Raw genomic sequence first — 21,001 nt, forward strand, 5'->3', positions numbered from 1 at the left:
CATCTTCTTGCCCTTCGGCTCAGCAGTGATGGCCGAAGCAGCAATTTTTCCCGAAGCAGCAATCTTTCTTTTTATCCCTTGCCCTCGCAGCGGGTAGCAATAGTCAGGGTATACGAAGCCAATAGCATCAAATACCCTGTTCAATCTTTTCTTATTCCGACCACCGAAAGTTGCGGACAAGGCATTGTCCTCGGCCTTGGAGTATGCCCCAAGTAGCTCGTTGCTAGTAGCTTCAATGCACTTCAGCCAGTCATCATTTGGCTCATCAAACTTATCCCCAAACCTGATGGTATACTTCAGTCGGACTAAATTACCCTCACCAGAAATAGTGATGGTCTCCTTCGGCATTTCCCAGCTTTCCACAAGCGGCCATACCCTGAAGGCTATGTGTTCTTGAATCAAATCTCTTGTACCAATGAAGGAGCAAACAGTGTTGAAAGCCCTTTGACACGCTTCGACAACGTCATAAATTTCTACCTTCAGCCTTCGCAGGCCGAAGCGGGACCAGATGGGGCGCTGGATGATTTCTTTAATATCTTCCCTTGCCTTTAAATCATTCTTCATATAAAACCATTCTTCCATCCAGGCTCCGGGCCATCTCTTCTGAAATGTTGGCAACGGGTGGCTTGCGTTGGGGCGAGCGATAAATCCATAACAACCGAAGTTGTTGTGGTACTGTTCTTTACCAATGGCCTTCGTCTCATATAAAAGTTCATGCATACTGCAGAAGCACTTCGCGCTTGGCTCTAGCCCTTAACTTCTTACTGCCCAGATAAAAATCCCCATCCTCATTATAGCTTCTGGGGTGATCTGATGAAGGAAGACCTGGAATATCTTTAGCACTTCAACAATAAACTTGCTTAAAGGGAACCGAAGACCAGCCTTAAAAAAGCTTCGGTTGATAACAACTTCATTCTTCTCAGGGGCAGGGGCAGTGTTGTCTCCACCAACTCTGATAATAGACATGTCGCGAAAATATCTCCCTCTCATGGCATCAATATGACTTTGCTTGATAGTTGATTTTCTGAAGATAGTATGGCTTCGACGCCACGGTCGATCCTCAGAGTCTTCATCTCCACTTTCCACGTCATAACTATCGCTGTCACCAGTATCTTCAGACAAACCTTCCAGTATCTCTTTAGTAATCTTTTCTGTGTTTGTTTTTGCCATTGACTCAATGAATCCAGCAATATAAGGATTCACAGCTTTCTTTCCTTCAAAAATCTTCATCTCTTCAGCTACCTTCGTTTCTGCAGTCAGCTTCGTCTCCTTAGTCATTTTTTCTCCAGACATGGTGAAAACGCGTCTTTAAGCCGAAGCTCAAAAAGATTGAAAATCTAGCAAGAGCTAGTGAGCAAGAACTAAAAGTTTGAGAAAATATTGCAAATGACAGAGATGGCGTGTAAAATGCTGCCGGCGTGGATTCATATTTATATGCCCAGCGCGTTACAACTTGGAGGGCCCCATTTGTCATTGAATATTGCTATTCTAGCAAAGGGAAGGTGTTTTTTCGGACCTTCGGCTTAAGGCCTTCGTTCATATCACAGTCTGAATTCGTTGTTATAACAAATTAATACTGCGAGGGGCTACTATTGGGGGCCTTCGTCCTCCGAAGGTCCTCAAAAACATGATTAACAATGTTTCCCAAAATATAATATATGTACAGGAACCTTCGGACTCAGGATAAAGTTGTGCACAATATGGAAAGCAGGGTCAGAATGAAGGTTGAACCAGCGCCGAAGCTGTGCGCAAGGAAGCTTCGGCTCAATGGCAGAAAAAGGAACCGACTTAAGGAGGAAAAGGCTATTTAGTCCTCGATAGATTGTTCTTAAGTCAATACTGAGTACGAAGTTGTGCCTATAAATAGATGAACAGTACCCTCGTACTGTTCACGCTGACTGGTATTCACTCGTGCGTCACGCTTGTACTTTTGTCTTCTGTCAAGCCGAAGGTACAAATGTAATTCAATATTGTTTATATTCATTCATGATGATATAATAAAGAGATATTAACAATGTCATATGGTTATCCATGTTATTCTCTAATGTTTCATATGCTTCTCCTTTCATCAATGTAAACTGTGATCACATGAAGGTATGTCCTTCATGACCTTCGTTCGAAGATCATTATATCCTAAGGGAAATAATGCTTCGAAGGACGAAGATGATTAACCATTAACTTTCTTCTGTGTTGCCTTGTTCTTAATTCATAGCATTTGAGAACAAGTCCCCAATAGGGGAGTTGAAATATTTCCTAGGATTTCAAGTGAAGCAACTCCAAGAGGGCACCTTCATCAGCCAAACCAAGTACATTAAAGATATACTTACCAAGTTTGGAATGAAGGATGCCAAGCCCATCAAGACACCCATGGGAACCAATGGGCATCTCGACCTCGACACGGGAGGTAAATCCATAGATTAAAAGGTATACCGGTCGATGATAGAATCTTTACTCTATTTATGTGCATCTTGACCGAATATTATGCTTTCTGTATGCATGTGTGCAAGGTTCCAAGCCGATCCTAAGGAAGTTCACCTTAGGGTCATGAAAAGAATCATGAGATATTTAGTTTATACACCTAAGTTTGGACTTTGGTACCCCAAGGGATCCACTTTCGATTTAATAGGTTATTCGGATGTTGATTGGGCAGGGTGTAAGATTGATAGGAAGAGCACATCAGGGACTTGTCAGTTTCTGGGGAGATCCCTGGTGTCTTGGGCTTCAAAGAAACAAAACTCAGCAGCTCTTTCTACAGCCGAAGCCCGGTATATTGCTGCAGGCCATTGTTGCGTGCAATTGCTTTGGATGAGGCAACCCTTAGGGACTATGGCTACAAATTGAGCAAAGTCCCTCTCCTATGCGATAATGAGAGTGCAATCCGCATGGCGGATAATCCCGTTGAACACAGCCGCACTAAGCACATAGCCATTCGGTATCACTTTTTGAGGGAACACCAACAAAGGGGGGATATCGAGATTGCATATGTTAGCACCAAAGAACAGCTTGCCGATATCTTTACCAAACCATTAGATGAGAAAACCTTTACCAAACTTAGGAATGAGCTAAACATTCTTGATTCTCAGAATTTTAATTGAGTCATTGCACACATAGCTCACTTATATACCTTTGATCATATCTCTTTTATGTCTCCTATGCTAAGTCGTAGATTGAAAGGGAAATGGAGTGTTCGGCGAAAACAAGGCTTCCACTCCACTCTATCGGTATTATTTACCCTTCGCCGTCACTCCGCACCGCTCTCCACTTTGGTATAATCTTCACTCATATTCATCAGTACCATTGAGGAGAAAGTAAAAAGGGCTCTCAAAAGACTCCGTTTTTGGTGATTAATGCCAAAGGGGAGAAATATTAAGCCCAAAGCAAAAGGACCGCACCACCAAACTTCAAAAATTATTTTTGAAATGATGATTTATGTTTATCTCTTCAATTGGTATCTTATGATGAAATATTTTAATTGATATATTTCAAAATTAGTATGTTTTTCAATTGGTTAGAATTTTTCAAATTGGTATCTAAAAAGTATTTGATCTTCTTTCAATCGGTAAAACCCTCTTGAACACTAAGAGGAGAATTTCATTCAGGGGGAGTTTTGTTTTAGTCAAAGGAAAAGCATTTGAAACAGAGGGAGAAAATTTCAAATCTTGAAAATGCTTCTTGCAATCTTATTCATATACCTTTGACTATTTGCAAAAAGACTTTGAAAAGATTTTCCAAAAGAATTTACAAAAACAAAACAAGTGGTGCAAATGTGGTCCAAAATGTTTAAAGAAAGAAAGCAATCCATGTATCCTATGAAACTATAAAATTGGTTTAATTCTAAGTAACTTTTGCACTTACCTTATGCAAACTAGTTCAATTCTGCACTTATATATTTGCTTTGGTTTGTGTTGGCATCAATCACCAAAAAGGGGGAGATTGAAAGGGAAATAGGCCTTAAACCTTTTCCTAAATGATTTTGGTGGTTGAATGCCCAACACAAACAATTGGACTAACTAGTTTGCTCTAGATTATATATATTCTACAGGTGCCAAAGGTTCAACACAAACCAATAAAAAGATCAAAGTTAGGGTTCAAAAGAAAGGAGCAAAAGAAACCGAGGAGAACCCTGGTCTGGCGCACCGGACTGACCGGTGTGCCACTGGACATTGTCCGGTGACCAGGGCCATACTCCTTCAAGCTTGCCACCTTCGGGTTTTTGGAAAGCCGCTCCGCTATAATTCACCGGACTGTCCAGTGTGCCAGCGGAGCAACGGCTATCGAGCGCAACGGTCAACTCCAACGGTCGCCTGCAAACGAGAACAGTGTGCGGACAGTTCGCGCAGAGTCAGAGCAGCGCCAGAAGGCGCGCCGGACAGTGAACAGTGCCTGTCCGGTGCGGCACTGGACTGTCCGGTGCCCCAAGATGTCAGAGCTTCAATGGTCAAAACCGTCAGAACCCTAACAGTTGGGTGACGTGGCTGGCGCATCGGACAGTGTCCGATGGCGCACCGGACTATCTGGTGCGCCCATCGACAGACAACCTCCCCAATGGCTAGTTTGGTGGTTGGGGCTATAAATACCCCCCAACCACCACCACTTCAAGTATCCAAGTTTTTCAGACATCTCATTCAATACAAGAGCTAGTGCAATCAATACAAGACACAATTCAATAGAATCAAAGCCTCTCCAAGTCCCAAATCCACTCCAAACAAATAGTGACTAGAGAGAGTGTTTTGCTCGTGTTCTTTGAGCTCTTGTTCTTGGATCACTTTCTTCTTCCTCACTCTTGTTCTTAAAGCACTTGTAATCAAAGTAAGAGACACCAATTGTGTGGTGGTCCTTGTGGGGTCTAAGTGACCCGTTTGATTAAGGAGAAAGCTCATTCGGTCTAGATGATCGTTTGAGAGAGGGAAAGGGTTGAAAGAGACCCGGTCTTTGTGACCACCTCAACGGGGATTAGGTTCATTGGAACCGAACCTCGGTAAAACAAATCACCGTGTCATTTGCTTTCTTTTCTTGGTTGATTCGTTTTCCCTCTCTTTCGGACTCAGTTTTTATTCTAACGCTAATCCCGGCTTGTAGATTGTGCTTAAAGTTATAAATTTCAGATTCCGCCTATTCACCCCCCTCTAGGTGACTTTCAATCATGTTGTTGACTTGTTCTACCTATCCGTTCGTGTGAGAGGATGGGCTACGACATCCTAGTCTACACGAATATGGTAATTGTCACAAAACTCTTGGAATTTGTTCTCAGTGAACTGTGTACTTTTATCCATGATGATTGAGTTGGGTACCCCGAAACGATCGACGAAGTTGGTGACAAATTTGACCGCCTATTTGGAGATGATCTTCATGATAGGCTATGCTTCAATCTACTTAGTAAACTTGTCAATGATAATTAAGACCTGTGTATAGCCCCCGGGTGCTTTCTGGACGGATACAGGTAATACCCGGATAGTGCATCTTCGGATTCGGGTTGAATACGGAGTGGGAACTACCCAGTAAATACCTAGATATTCGGGTCGGATACGGGTACCTGGAATTCGGGTACCCGTTTTTTCTTTTTTTGCATAATAATATAGTTATCAAATCATAACTTTTACATATGAAATCAAATAAAGATAAAGTTCATATGAAAATTGTAGAGCTCAAAAAGATCTATAACTTTGTAGCACATCGCATTTTTGTTTAAACACATATTTAGGCCAAAATCATTGAATTAATCTCCAAGTTTATATTAAATTAATAGACTTTATCATTTTCATGTGGGGACGTAAGGTTATCTCCATGTGGGAACTTAAGGTTATCTTTTTATAGACTATTTATTAGTATTGGTAACTTATTTGGAATTTTCGGTCGACGCTACAATATTTTCATGAATTTAATTGTATTTTGATGTTTTTCTACAACAAGAAATTAATAATACACAAATAGCCTCAAAAATTCATGAATTTTTACGGAGGCACAACATATGTACATATATAACCATAAAAAATGTTTGGATCATAAGATCTATAAGATGCTTATGTTTCTTCCATTTGACTTTAACTTATTTGTATAAACTACATGTGAAATCACTCTAAGTATCCAAGTTTCAACATAATCAGTATTTTATTTTATCATTTTCATGTGAGGACTTGAGTTATATTCGTATAGAATGTTTATTAGTTTTTGTAACTTATTTGCAATTTTAAGTGTGTTGGAACTTATCGACATGTGGTCAAGCAGGTTAAAACAGTAGGAGAACAGAAATAGTTTGATGCTTGATAACACGGTGTATTAGAGCAACAGTGTTTTCTTCAGTCCCTCACAATGGTGCTCCGCAGGGGGTATTTATAGGTAACCAGGGGATGGTTATGTTAGAAATATGCCCTAGAGATAATCATAGAGATGAGCATATTTCTTTGTATCCATGATATATATATTGCTTAATTGAATATCCATGGAAGGCACCTTGTATTGATTAGCAATTATGTGAATTGTTTGTGAGATTCTTTACTTATATGGTTATTCTAAATGATGTCCCTAGTCAGAGTCGATGACTAGCACATGTATTAGTTGATGACTACATTTCACAAGTCATGAACATGGAGATGTTAAACTAATAATGTGGGCGCATGTATGACATGAGGCTGGACCGACCCAACGTGAGATATTGTAATATAGTTCTCTTCTTGCAACATGAATACTGTATCCTTAGACCTGAGATTGTCGCATGTTCTCAAGATGTGAATTGACTTACTTAGGGACTATCAAACGCTATCCCGTAACTGGGTAGCTATAAAGGTAGTTTTGGGTTTGTCAGGAAGCATGCTATGAGGCATGGTCAGTCAAGATGGAATTTGTCCCTCTCTTTGTGAGAGAGATATCTCTGGGCCCCTCGAGTGATTGGATCAAGAAATGCATGGCCGTGCTAGGGTTAAGAGTTAACCATTGAAAGGATTCCAATTCACAGTATCGAGAAAGAGAGGTCAGCTTAGAGCCAGACCAAATATCGTGAGACAAAGGGAACAGCATGTACGTAATGTCGCAATGGTTCGTCTGATATGATCTTTACGTACACATAGGAGTTGACATGTCTTGCTAGAGGCCGCTGTCAATTATTGGGCCAAGTAAGAGTACTCGGGCTATGTCTATTTGTACGTGAACCTAAAGGGTCACACACTTAAGGGGAAGGAAGCCTAATTCGGATTAGATCCGAAATTAGACTGGGCTTTAGGGTTAATGATGGGCCTCGGCGTCAGAAGCCCACCATAACGCCTATATAATAAGGGGCGGGGGCGCGGTTAAGGATGACCTAATTCGCCACCAGCGAACTAACAGCCGCCGCCCACCTCTCGCCCTCGCCAAGCCGCCGTCGCGAACCTAGCAGTTCGGTACGCGGCGCTTCCTCCCTGTACGTGTGGATACCTCGGAGGTGCTGCATCTGGAGCACTTGGACGGACCGTGCGAGGACGTGAAGGACGCCGGCGACTGCACGGCACTGCTCGACGCGTTCGTCTACATCGAGACGTCTTCCGCTGCTCTGCGCGTCTAGTGGTAATTCCATGACCTATAACCGCAGTAGTTCTTGGTATTATGGGGATGAAAATTTTAGTTTTGCGCTAGCGTAGCCTCCCCGTAATCCTACAGGTTACACCCAGTCAAATACGGTTATGCCCCTGGTTACCTACGTTATCCATGAAATATTCCCTTCTTAGGGGTTATCGTGGGCCATTACAGTGTGATTAAGTACACCCACGGACAGACACACCATCAACTCTGCCCACACAGTGGCTTACAAGTGGGACCTGGTGGTCCAGAATGACTTTACATGGGCCCTCCGTTACAATAACACGCGGGTAGCAACACGTAGTCTACGTGCTCCATGCGCCAGGTCTGTGACAGTCATGGGGCCTTTGCCGTTCCCGGCTGAGACAGGAACCGGCATGGCCTTCGCCTATTCCATACGCTCCCTCCGTCTTGAGGCCTTCGCTCTTCCAGTCTTCACCTGCTCTTGCTTCCCCTCCGACATGTTCCACTTCTACTAGGAAATGATCGAGCGAGGGGGCGTTACACCTTCGCCCCAACACTTGCCTTCTTAGGGGCTAGTTCGACTAAGTGAGCTGGTGCTGAAGTCTGTCGAGAGATGGCCGAAACGCTGCCCTCGCTCAAAGTGGCCCCGCTGATCCAGCGGCGGTTGTGGAGCTAAAGCACGAACATACGATGGAGTTTGGTACATCGAGGATTTACTCGAGCCGCATGCTCGAGATGCAGCGTCTGGGTTATTTTGGGGATGGAGTTGGGATGGCGCCAGGGGTTGAAGATGTCCGAGAGTTGGAGGGGGAGTTGGTTGTGTACGAGGCATTTTTCGCGGCTAGCCTTCGCTTGCCGGCGCATCGATTTGTAGTGGAAGTGCAAGAAAATTTCAAAACTCAAATTCATCAGTTGATGCCGAGCGCTATGGTGGCATTGGCGAAGTATGTTTGGGCGGTTTCGTCGTATGGCGGAGAGCTGTTTGTTGAGGTCTTCCTTAAGCATTATTGCTTGCATTGGCAAAAGAAAAATATAAGTGGATTGATTGCGCAATTTGGGTCCTGCATGTTCGCGCCGAGGACCAAGAAGACTTTGGCTTTAGTGATTGAGATTGTTCCTTGTGCAAAGAATAAGTGGGGCAACTGGTGGGACTTTTGGTTTTATGTGGCACCGGGGGTGTCGAAGGGTTGCCTACCTTGCCTCCGGCTATTTTGTGCTCGCATTGTTATGTGGCCTTCCCGCAATTTAAAGTGAAGAAGGGGATCAGAACGAGGAGGCCCTACGCAACGCAACCCAGTTGAGTAGCGCCCGGGATCTAGTGGAAGAATTCGTTGCCTGTGGAGTATGGCTGCTGGAGCACGGGTGGGATCTGGGTGAGGTCAGGCCTCGCCCGATGTCATCTTTAGGGGATCAGATGGTGTGGAGGCCAGCCTTGGCTATTGATTTGCGGGGACGGGATGCGGCTGCCTTCGTGCGAGAGGTGGAGTCGGAGGTAGTTAAGATTGTTGGAAAATATGTGCTGAGGACTGAGATGTTGAGGAGCCGAGATATCCGCGGTTCCAACGTCAGGTTGAACCGTAACGCCTATATAATGAGGGGCGGGGGCGCGGTTAAGGATGACCTAATTCGCCACCAGCGAACTAACAGCCGCCGCCCACCTCTCGCCCTCGCCAAGCTGCCGTCGCGAACCTAGCAGTTCGGTACGCGGCGCTTCCTCCCTGTACGTGTGGATACCTCGGAGGTGCTGCATCTGGAGCACTTGGACGGACCGTGCGAGGACGTGAAGGACGCCGGCGACTGCACGGCACTGCTCGACGCGTTCGTCTACATCGAGACGTCTTCCGCTGCTCTGTGCGTCTAGTGGTAATTCCATGACCTATAACCGCAGTAGTTCTTGGTATTATGGGGATGAAAATTTTAGTTTTGCGCTAGCGTAGCCTCCCCGTAATCCTACAGTGGTATCAAAGGCAGGTTCTGCATAGTTTTAGGTCTGGATCTAGGTTCATGAGATGGATCTACTTGATGCACGGTTTGATTAGATCAATTGGTTATAAAGGGTTGAAGTCGATTACATCGGATATGACTGGAGAGATCAGTTCGTCCTTCTCTGTTATGTGCGCGACTTGCCCCTACCGGCTGGAATCACCATCGGGGCTAACAGCGTACACAACTAGCAGATTGATGTAACAGATCAACGTCATGAGTGTAATCTTCTTCGGGTCGAAAGTCTCGGATTTGGGTTGATTTGATCAACCGCATGAGATTTCCAGTGGAATTTCCATACATACGATGCATGGAATCCTGTGAGGTTTTCAGGACCGCCGTGGCTATCTGCTGTAGTGGCGAACGTATAGAAACGTGTTTGTCTAACCTGTTTTTGCAGGACATGTGATCGGTATGGCTATTATGTGTATGTGATGCATGTTAATAAATTATTCATGACCTGCGTGTCGTGACCAGGGCAATACGGCTGGAGCCACATGTATTGTCCAAATTTAATGTAATGACCTGCGTGTCAACATGTGATGATCCAAAGCGTATATGTAATTTGTTTACCAACATACATTAGATAGGTCTTGAAGGACTCATCACCTGGAGGATGGCATACCTATATCATGGAGATGGAGATCATCGTGATGGACAGATTATTGGAGATGGGGATCACCATGTGACAGCAAGCCATACCGAATCACAACTGTTGTGTGAATGCCATTCTTATTGTTCTACTTGTTTATATTGCATATATGTCCTTGCGTGCGATGTTATAAGTAGGACGATCCCTCATAAATGTTTAAGCTTTAATGCCTCTCCAATCCTTGCACTATCATAAGTCTTGTACAATTGGTGGTGGGTCTATGAAATTAGGGTGCCACCAGTTTTCCTTGACTAGATAGGTTTGTATCGGATACGAACTGCAGAAAGGGTTGGTTAACTTAAACAAAGTCAGCTTAATGGTTAAGGACTTTGAGGCATAAGGTTGGGAGCCGAGACATAGAGATGTCACCCAACAACAGGAGTCATATATATGATATGATTAGCAAGGAGTTGCTTACCGATCTACCTTGTCTTCTAGCGGTGATGCTAAAGCTCACTAGTAGACTTGTTAGTTGTGGGTTCTGAATCACTAAGTATCAATCGAGGGATATTGATTTTAGTGGGAGTAGACTATTAAATGTTTAATATGATTTACTCTGTCATGGATATTTTTGTCTTAGTATTTTGCATTATTTTGTTGTAGATGGCACCTAGCACACCAACATTTACTTTGCGATCAATTCTTGAAAAGGATAAGTTAAATGGAACAAACTATACGGATTGGATCCGTAACCTGAGAATTGTTCTCAGGGCTGAAAAAAAGGAAGACGTTCTAGACACCCCACTACCAGAAGATCCTGGTGAAAATGCAACTGCTGCAGCTAAAACCGCTTACAAGAAAGCAATGGATGCTAATCTTGAAGTGAGTTGCCTAATGCTTGCTTGCATGGAGCCTGAGCTCCAGATGCAGTTTGAGACAAACCATGAGGTTTACGATATGATCGTGGCGCTCAAGGATATGTTCCAGACTCAGGCTAGGACTGAAAGGTTCAATGTGTCCAAAGCCTTTCTGGAATGCAAGCTAGCAGAAGGCGCAGCAGTTGGGCCACACGTAATCAAAATGGTTGGTTACAGTCAGAGGTTGGAGAAGCTAGGCTTCCCAATAAGCCAAGAGTTGGCCACTGACTTCATTTTGGCATCTCTTCCGCCCAGCTATGGAAACTTCATCACGAACTACCATATGCATGGGGCGGAGAGGGGCCTCAATGAACTATGTGGCATGCTGAAAACAGCAGAAGGGGACATAAAGAAAAGCGCTGGCAGCAGCGGCCATGTGATGGCGGTCCAAAACAAACCCAACTTTAAGAAGAAGGGTAAATCTCAAAAGAAGAAGGGCAAGGCAAAGGATACAGTATCCAAGCCAAATCAAAAGCCCAAGGCTGGACCAGCTGCAGATGCAGAGTGCTTTTATTGCAAAGAACTTGGTCACTGGAAAAGGAATTGCAAGCAGTACTTGGCCTCTATTAAGGATCGCGGCGGTAAGGGTACAGCCGCAGCAGGTACACTTGCTATTCACATTACAGAAATTTTTCTTGCTGATTCTTATATTAATTCTTGGGTATTTGATACCGGATCGGTTGCCCATATTTGCAATTCGATGCAGGGAATGATAAGAAGTAGAAGCGTGAAAAGAGGAGAAGTTGATTTCCGGGTAGGCAATAATGCAAGAGTTGCTGCGTTGACCGTCGGGACGATGCAACTCCACCTCCCATCAGGATTTATTTTGGAGTTAAATAATTGTTATCTAGTTCCTAGTATGAGTCGAAACATTATGTCTCCTTCATGTTTGATGAAGGATGGTTATTCATTTGCGAGTGAAAACAATGGTTGTGTGATCTCCAAGAATGGCATGTTTGTGGCTTTTGCATCCATTATGAATGGGTTATTCATTTTAAATCTTGATGATGCACCTATCTGTAATATTAGTGCTAAAAGGCCTTGGCCTAATGATTTAAGTCCTACCTACATGTGGCACTGTCGTTTGGGTCATATAAGTGAGAATCGCATGAAGAAGCTTCATTCTGATGGGCTTTTAACTTCGTTTGATTTTGAATCATACGAGACATGTGAAGCTTGCTTACTTGGTAAGATGACCAAGGCGCCCTTCACGGGTTTACCGGAGAGGACGTTAGATTTATTGGAACTCATACATACTGATGTGTGCGGACCAATGAGTACGACAGCTAGGGGAGGATTCCAATACTTCATAACCTTCACTGATGATTTTAGTAGATATGGGTATGTCTACTTAATGAAACACAAGTCTGAATCCTTAGAAAAGTTCAAAGAGTTTCAGAATGAAGTAGAAAATCAGCGTGGCAAGAAAATTAAAGCACTGCGATCAGATCGTGGTGGTGAATATTTGAGTCATGATTTTAGCAATCATCTAAAGAGTTGTGGAATTGTTCCACAGCTTACGCCGCCTGGAACGCCTCAGAGGAATGGCGTGTCTGAGCGACGTAATCGGACTTTATTGGATATGGTTCGATCAATGATGAGCCAGTCGGACCTACCTTTGTCGTTTTGGGGATACGCTCTAGAAACAGCAGCTTTCACACTAAATAGGGTACCGTCTAAGTCCGTAGTTAAGACACCATATGAGATGTGGACTGGGAAGACTCCCATCTTGTCTTTTCTGAAGATTTGGGGTTGTGAGGTTTACGTCAAGCGACTACAGTCGGATAAACTCACTCCAAAATCGGACAAGTGCATGTTCGTGGGATATCCAAAGGAAACTTTGGGATATTACTTTTACCACCGGTCAGAGGGCAAAGTGTTTGTCGCCCGGAACGGTGTGTTCTTAGAGAAAGAGTTTCTCAAAAGAGAGAAAAGTAAACAAAAGGTGTATCTTGAAGAAGTTCAGGATGAGCCAGTGGGACAAGATTCAACAAGTGATGCTAATGTAGCAGAACAAGTTGAGATGTCTATGGCAAGAGAAACACCACCACAACCACGAAGGTCAGCAAGGCTTCGCGAGGCACGAGGAGAAGTGCTATTGTTGGGCAATGGGGAAGTGTTGTTGTTAGACAACGACGAACCTGCAACATATTCAGAAGCGATGATGGACCCAGATTCCGAGAAATGGCATGTCGCCATGAGATCCGAGATAGATTCCATGGGAGAAAATCAAGTTTGGAACTTGGTTGACCCGCCTGATGGTGTTAGACCTATAGAATGCAAATGGATCTATAAGAAGAAGAAAGACATGGATGGAAATGTTCACATCTATAAGGCTCGACTTGTTGCAAAGGGTTTTCGACAAGTTCAAGGAGTTGACTATGACGAGACATTCTCGCCAGTAGCGATGCTTAAATCTATTCGGATCATTCTAGCTATTGCCGCATATTTCGATTATGAGATTTGGCAGATGGATGTCAAAACAGCTTTCCTTAATGGAAACCTTGATGAGGACGTGTATATGATACAGCCCGAGGGTTTTGTCGATCCGATCAATGCTGGAAAGATATGCAAACTTCAGAAATCCATTTATGGGTTGAAGCAAGCATCTCGGAGTTGGAACATTCGTTTTGATGAAGTGATCAAAGGGCTTGGTTTTCATCAGAATGAAGAAGAAGCTTGTGTTTACAAGAAGGAAAGTGGGAGCGCTGTTGTATTTCTGATCTTGTATGTGGATGACATATTATTGATTGGGAATGACATTCCTATGCTGGAGTCCGTCAAGGCTTCACTGAAAAAGAGTTTTTCTATGAAGGACTTAGGGGAAGCAGCATATATTTTGGGCATAAGGATCTATAGAGATAGGTCGAAGAGGCTTATAGGATTAAGTCAAGATACGTACATTGACAAGGTTTTGAAACGGTTCAACATGGAACAGTCCAAGAAAGGTTTCATACCTATGTCACATGGTAAACACCTTAGCCAGATGCAATGTCCTGCGACGGCTAATGAGCGGGAGCGCATGAGTAAGGTACCATACGCCTCAGCGATTGGATCAATCATGTATGCCATGATAAGTACACGCCCAGATGTTTCATACGCTATAAGTGCTACGAGTAGGTACCAGGCTGATCCAGGTGAGGATCACTGGACAGCGGTAAAAGGCATTCTTAAGTACTTAAGAAGGACTAAAGATATGTTCCTGGTATATGGGGGTAAGGAGGAGCTCGTTGTAACTGGTTACACCGATGCTAGCTTCCAAACTGACCCAGACGAGTTAAAATCGCAATCAGGTTTTGTGTTCACAATAAATGGTGGTGCTGTTAGTTGGAAGAGTTCCAAACAGGAGACTGTGACTGATTCTACAACAGAAGCCGAGTACATTGCAGCTTCTGAATCTGCGAAGGAAGGTGTTTGGATAAGAAAGTTCCTCATAGAGCTTGGTGTGTTTCCTAATGCATCTAGCCCATTGAACCTCTACTGTGACAACAATGGGGCTATTGCGCAAGCTAAGGAGCCAAGGAACCACCAGAAAAACAAACACGTACTGCGGAAGTTTCACCTCATACGGGAATTCATAAGGCGGGTGAGATAAAGATATGCAAAATACATACGGATTTGAATGTTGCTGATCCTTTGACAAAACCTCTTCCACAACCTAAGCATGAGGCACACGTGAGATCTATGGGTATTAGATATCTTCTAGATTAACTCTAGTGCAAGTGGGAGACTGTTAGAAATATGCCCTAGAGATAATCATAGAGATGAGCATATTTCTTTGTATCCATGATATATATATTGCTTAATTGAATATCCATGGAAGGCACCTTGTATTGATTAGCAATTATGTGAATTGTTTGTGAGATTCTTTACTTATATGGTTATTCTAAATGATGTCCCTAGTCAGAGTCGATGACTAGCACATGTATTAGTTGATGACTACATTTCACAAGTCATGAACATGGAGATGTTAAACTAATAATGTGGGCGCATGTATGACATGAGGCTGGACCGACCCAACGTGAGATATTGTAATATAGTTCTCTTCTTGCAACATGAATACTGTATCCTTAGACCTGAGATTGTCGCATGTTCTCAAGATGTGAATTGACTTACTTAGGGACTATCAAACGCTATCCCGTAACTGGGTAGTTATAAAGGTAGTTTTGGGTTTGTCAGGAAGCATGCTATGAGGCATGGTCAGTCAAGATGGAATTTGTCCCTCTCTTTGTGAGAGAGATATCTCTGGGCCCCTCGAGTGATTGGATCAAGAAATGCATGGCCGTGCTAGGGTTAAGAGTTAACCATTGAAAGGATTCCAATTCACAGTATCGAGAAAGAGAGGTCAGCTTAGAGCCAGACCAAATATCGTAAGACAAAGGGAACAGCATGTACGTAATGTCGCAATGGTTCGTCTGATATGATCTTTACGTACACATAGGAGTTGACATGTCTTGCTAGAGGCCGCTGTCAATTATTGGGCCAAGTAAGAGTACTCGGGCTATGTCTATTTGTACGTGAACCTAAAGGGTCACACACTTAAGGGGAAGGAAGCCTAATTCGGATTAGATCCGAAATTAGACTGGGCTTTAGGGTTAATGATGGGCCTCGGCGTCAGAAGCCCACCATAACGCCTATATAATGAGGGGCGGGGGCGCGGTTAAGGATGACCTAATTCGCCACCAGCGAACTAACAGCCGCCGCCCACCTCTCGCCCTCGCCAAGCCGCCGTCGCGAACCTAGCAGTTCGGTACGCGGCGCTTCCTCCCTGTACGTGTGGATACCTCGGAGGTGCTGCATCTGGAGCACTTGGACGGACCGTGCGAGGACGTGAAGGACGCCGGCGACTGCACGGCACTGCTCGACGCGTTCGTCTACATCGAGACGTCTTCCGCTGCTCTGCGCGTCTAGTGGTAATTCCATGACCTATAACCGCAGTAGTTCTTGGTATTATGGGGATGAAAATTTTAGTTTTGCGCTAGCGTAGCCTCCCCGTAATCCTACAGGTTACACCCAGTCAAATACGGTTATGCCCCTGGTTACCTACGTTATCCATGAAATATTCCCTTCTTAGGGGTTATCGTGGGCCATTACAGTGTGATTAAGTACACCCACGGACAGACACACCATCAACTCTGCCCACACAGTGGCTTACAAGTGGGACCTGGTGGTCCAGAATGACTTTACATGGGCCCTCCGTTACAATAACACGCGGGTAGCAACACGTAGTCTACGTGCTCCATGCGCCAGGTCTGTGACAGTCATGGGGCCTTTGCCGTTCCCGGCTGAGACAGGAACCGGCATGGCCTTCGCCTATTCCATACGCTCCCTCCGTCTTGAGGCCTTAGCTCTTCCAGTCTTCACCTGCTCTTGCTTCCCCTCCGACATGTTCCACTTCTACTAGGAAATGATCGAGCGAGGGGGCGTTACACCTTCGCCCCAACACTTGCCTTCTTAGGGGCTAGTTCGACTAAGTGAGCTGGTGCTGAAGTCTGTCGAGAGATGGCCGAAACGCTGCCCTCGCTCAAAGTGGTCCCGCTGATCCAGCGGCGGTTGTGGAGCTAAAGCACGAACATACGATGGAGTTTGGTACATCGAGGATTTACTCGAGCCGCATGCTCGAGATGCAGCGTCTGGGTTATTTTGGGGATGGAGTTGGGATGGCGCCAGGGGTTGAAGATGTCCGGGAGTTGGAGGGGGAGTTGGTTGTGTACGAGGCATTTTTCGCGGCTAGCCTTCGCTTGCCGGCGCATCGATTTGTAGTGGAAGTGCAACAAAATTTCAAAATTCAAATTCATCAGTTGATGCCGAGCGCTATGGTGGCATTGGCGAAGTATGTTTGGGCGGTTTCGTCGTATGGCGGAGAGCTGTTTGTTGAGGTCTTCCTTAAGCATTATTGCTTGCATTGGCAAAAGAAAAATATAAGTGGATTGATTGCGCAATTTGGGTCCTGCATGTTCGCGCCGAGGACCAAGAAGACTTTGGCTTTAGTGATTGAGATTGTTCCTTGTGCAAAGAATAAGTGGGGCAACTGGTGGGACTTTTGGTTTTATGTGGCACCGGGGGTGTCGAAGGGTTGCCTACCTTGCCTCCGGCCATTTTGTGCTCGCATTGTTATGTGGCCTTCCCGCAATTTAAAGTGAAGAAGGGGATCAGAACGAGGAGGCCCTACGCAACGCAACCCAGTTGAGTAGCGCCCGAGATCTAGTGGAAGAATTCGTTGCCTGTGGAGTATGGCTGCTGGAGCACGGGTGGGATCTGGGTGAGGTCAGGCCTCGCCCGATGTCATCTTTAGGGGATCAGATGGTGCGGAGGCCAGCCTTCGCTATTGATTTGCGGGGACGGGATGCGGCTGCCTTCGTGCGAGAGGTGGAGTCGGAGGTAGTTAAGATTGTTGGAAAATATGTGCTGAGGACTGAGATGTTGAGGAGCCGAGATATCCGCGGTTCCAACGTCAGGTTGAACCGTGTTTTTGAACTAAATATCTTGCCCTACGGTCCTTACCCAGAGGGGACTCTGCTGACGTCGGGGACGATCGAGGAAAACAAGTGAAAACCCGATCTGAAGAGGGCACCTCAAAGGGAAAGGCTATGGTTGCAGGTACTCAAAAAGGAAAATAGATGTGCAAGGTACAGAGGGGAAAAGATGGGACCGAAGGCCTCTAGGTTTTTTGCTGAGGAGTTGACGGAGACGTGCGCTGGGACCGAGGAGGTTATGACTTCGCTCGAGCTCTAGGAAACATCTTCGCGCATGCTGAAGGTTACCGGGGGTCGATGGCATAAGAAGGATTCTTTACCTTGGGCCGTCGGCGATGACTATTTTACGTCCCGTTTGGCTCGTGAGCTGAAAATCTTTCCTTATAGGAGAAATATTGGTGCTGTTGTGTCAATAATGATGGAGAAGGATTGCCAAGAGATCTAGTGGAAGAAGTGGAAGGCTCCGCTAGGCTGGTGGACCTGCGTCGTGATGCCAATGTGTTGCGCCCTAGTGCGAGGGGGCCGCTCCATCTGCGATGATGCCCCCCCCCCCCCCGGCGCCAGTAGTGGCTGCGAAGCCATCTTCGCCGCCGCACGTTATTGAAACGGTGGTGTCGAAGACCGGGGGAACAGGGCAGGAGTTGTCCGTGGATGATTACCTGGTGCGTGGTGTAACCATGTTCGACGCCCAGACCAGACTGCCGCTTATTGGTAAGTGGAATGACTTATGCTTTTAGGCGGGATGATTCTATTTTTGCTAACTTGTTTGTGGTGTAGGGGCGGAGGCTGGGCGACTAGGGGTGGCGTCGTCGAAGGTGCCTGCCGGCCCGGGGAGTCTAGAGAAGGGTGATGCCGGGACCTCGCTGGACCCATGGTTGAAATTTTGCGCCACTGCCGATGGCGGAAGCGAAGTCGCTTTAGCTGCTGCAGCCGATGGCGTAGCAGCATGTGTCGCGCAGCAACTGCGATATGTAAGTGTGAACTCTTTTTTGACCTTGGCGAATTGTGATATCAGGCAGCTGTAACACCCTAGGTGTTTATTTCCCATTCGACCATGACTATGGACGTAAGCAAGAATTATCGGTGAGAATTTTGGTCTCTATGCCCTAATCATCTTCACCTATTATGATTTCGATATCATCTCTCTATCTATTTGGACTAATCTAAGTGTTTCGTGAGATTCGGAACATAATTATTCTGTGAGTTATTGGGTCTTGTTCCTAATTAAAAACTAATTGAGTAAGTTAATGCAATTTTAGAAAGACGTGTGATTTCTATAATCTAGATCGAATGTATCGCTTGAGTAAGAAAAAGTAAAATTGGAGAGTGTGTGGATTTTTTTGTAATCTAGATCGTGCACGTTAACCGAGAAAACGTGTCTGAGAGTTTATAATGGGATTTGTTTTCCAACAAAATATCAATCGCAAAGAAATTTAATGTTCGACAACAGGTGAAGTTCATCAAATTTTTGACCGGATCAAATACAACCTTAAAATATAGAAGCCGATCTCATTTGGTTCGGCCCATGTGTTTCTCACATAGGTTCAAATCTTTAGATATAAATAACTGATAAAAATTTATCTGAGTATTCATCAAATCAAATTCTATCTAAATTTTGTATCTAATATTGTTCCAGTCCAACTTGTTTATGTCTCTTTTTAATTCTAATCTCATAATCGTGTTAAAAAAGAAGAAGAAGAAAAAGCCAAAATATCTCTGCTATCCTAATCCTACCCACCACTCAGACCTCCTCTCCTCCTTATCCACGCTGCCCCATTATCTCCTTGAAGCTGCCAATGTCGCTTCTCTCTCCCTCATTCTCGCAGAGCCGCCTCTCCCTTCCCATCGGGCGCGTGCGTGCGTGCTCCTCTGGCCGCCAAGCACCAAGCTCACACCAGCCACTACCTCAGGCCACCATGTCGCTTGCCCCAGCCCCAATCTTGCCCAGGTCATTGTGTCGTCCCCTGCTCGGACCTCCACCAGGTCGCGTCCTCGCTGGTGGCCAGTGCCGCTGCATTGCCCTTTCCAGCATCGGCCATGGCACCCACTTCCCCAACACCTAGGGCCAAGCCTCGCCACCGTGCCTTGTCTTGGAGCTCCGAAGAATGAGCATAGGCTTCCCCTGCAAGCCCCACCGCGTCGCCGCTCCTGCCAGCCATGGGCGTACGCCCCCTCGAGCTCGTCCGGCGAGTCATGCCTTGTCCACGTCGAGCTCCTCCCCTGGAAGCTGTCTCTGAGCCCGACCGCAAGCTGTCATGTGTCCTGCTCCATCTTCCAGCCGAGTCCCTCTCTGCTCCAGCCATGGTGGCCGTCAGCTTGGAGCTCTGTGATGACTCCATGCCGCGCCCCTCTTCAAGCTGGCAGCTCCACCTCAAAATTCGTTGCGCGACCTTGCCTCTCCCTCGGCTCGCATGCTTGATCTCCCTGCTCCTTCCGTCGCCGACCTTGGGAGTCTAGTTCCTCGACGCGCTCCACCTATTCGCTGTTTGCCCCACCCAGTGGATAGCGGCGCTCGCCACTCCAGACATAGATATCCATGCCTCGTAGTTCGCCCTCAGGTGGCGTCGTTGATCTCGTCTCTGCCATCGAATTCGCCTTACATCTTCGCTCCCATTGTCGCAGAGACCCCACCAGCTCTGCACGCCATCCACGCTTTGTGTTCGCATCGGTGAGACCCAAAGTTCTTACTCTATTTAGTTTCTCATCCGGCACCGACTTTGCTAGCTGTGTATTTATGTGTCTATGTGTGATTTGCAAGTAAAGGCATCCCATGAATGTGTGGTGAAGACAGTTCGAGCACAACCCCTGCCAAGTGTTCGATGGAAAGTCTGAACCAAGATTCATCGTCGATTTGTGATTATCAAATTGTTTTGGTCGTGGTAAGCCGATGGGTTATGTAACACCCCAGGTGTTACCATGGCCATGGCACATCTATGCACTAATGACTGTGATCATGTGGAAGAAACTTGAGGAGGAGAACATAAAACCTTGGGAACCATGTATTAGCCAAGAATGTTAATGACCAAAAGCATTACCCAAGCCTTTGTGCAATTATCACCTTGGGCAAGAGAGGATTAAACCCTAGACCCTTCTTAAGCTCTTAACTCCCAAAACCCAGGTAAAGGGGGGAAGGTTAAGCAAATGTGCAAATCATGAGTTAACCTTTAGCCAAAGTTTAAGTAACATTATAATCTACAAAATGTAGACAGAAAACATTACAAAAAGACCTCCTTAAAAACCCCAAATCCATTCCTTAAGTGGAGAGAGAGCTAGAGCTCTCTAAATCTTCCTAAGTCAAATTTTGAACCTAATCTAAAGATCCACCGTGTTCACTTAGTAAATGGCACCAAAACCACTTGAGTTGTATACCAAAAATGTGTCATACCACCTAAGGCACCCACTGGAAAAAGTTGAAACCGAGCCCAAGACGTTTGACATGATTTGGCATGGCTTTTGTCGCGAGGTGGGCAGAGGGACAAGCCAGATTTGGCGTCCGCATATCTCCCTACCTAGGGCACATC

General features: G+C 45.4%; 1 long non-coding RNA gene across 1 annotated transcript; it reads left to right on the forward strand.

The window, feature by feature from the left end:
• Window positions 1–19,266: 19,266 nt before the first annotated feature.
• On the forward strand, window positions 19,267–20,362 carry LOC109939550 (uncharacterized). The gene is made up of 2 exons (XR_002262030.2): window positions 19,267–20,148; window positions 20,244–20,362. It is a non-coding gene; the product is annotated as an uncharacterized lncRNA (long non-coding RNA).
• Window positions 20,363–21,001: the final 639 nt, after the last annotated feature.

Source organism: Zea mays, chromosome 5, assembly GCF_902167145.1.
Source record: "Zea mays cultivar B73 chromosome 5, Zm-B73-REFERENCE-NAM-5.0, whole genome shotgun sequence".
NCBI lineage: Eukaryota > Viridiplantae > Streptophyta > Magnoliopsida > Poales > Poaceae > Zea > Zea mays.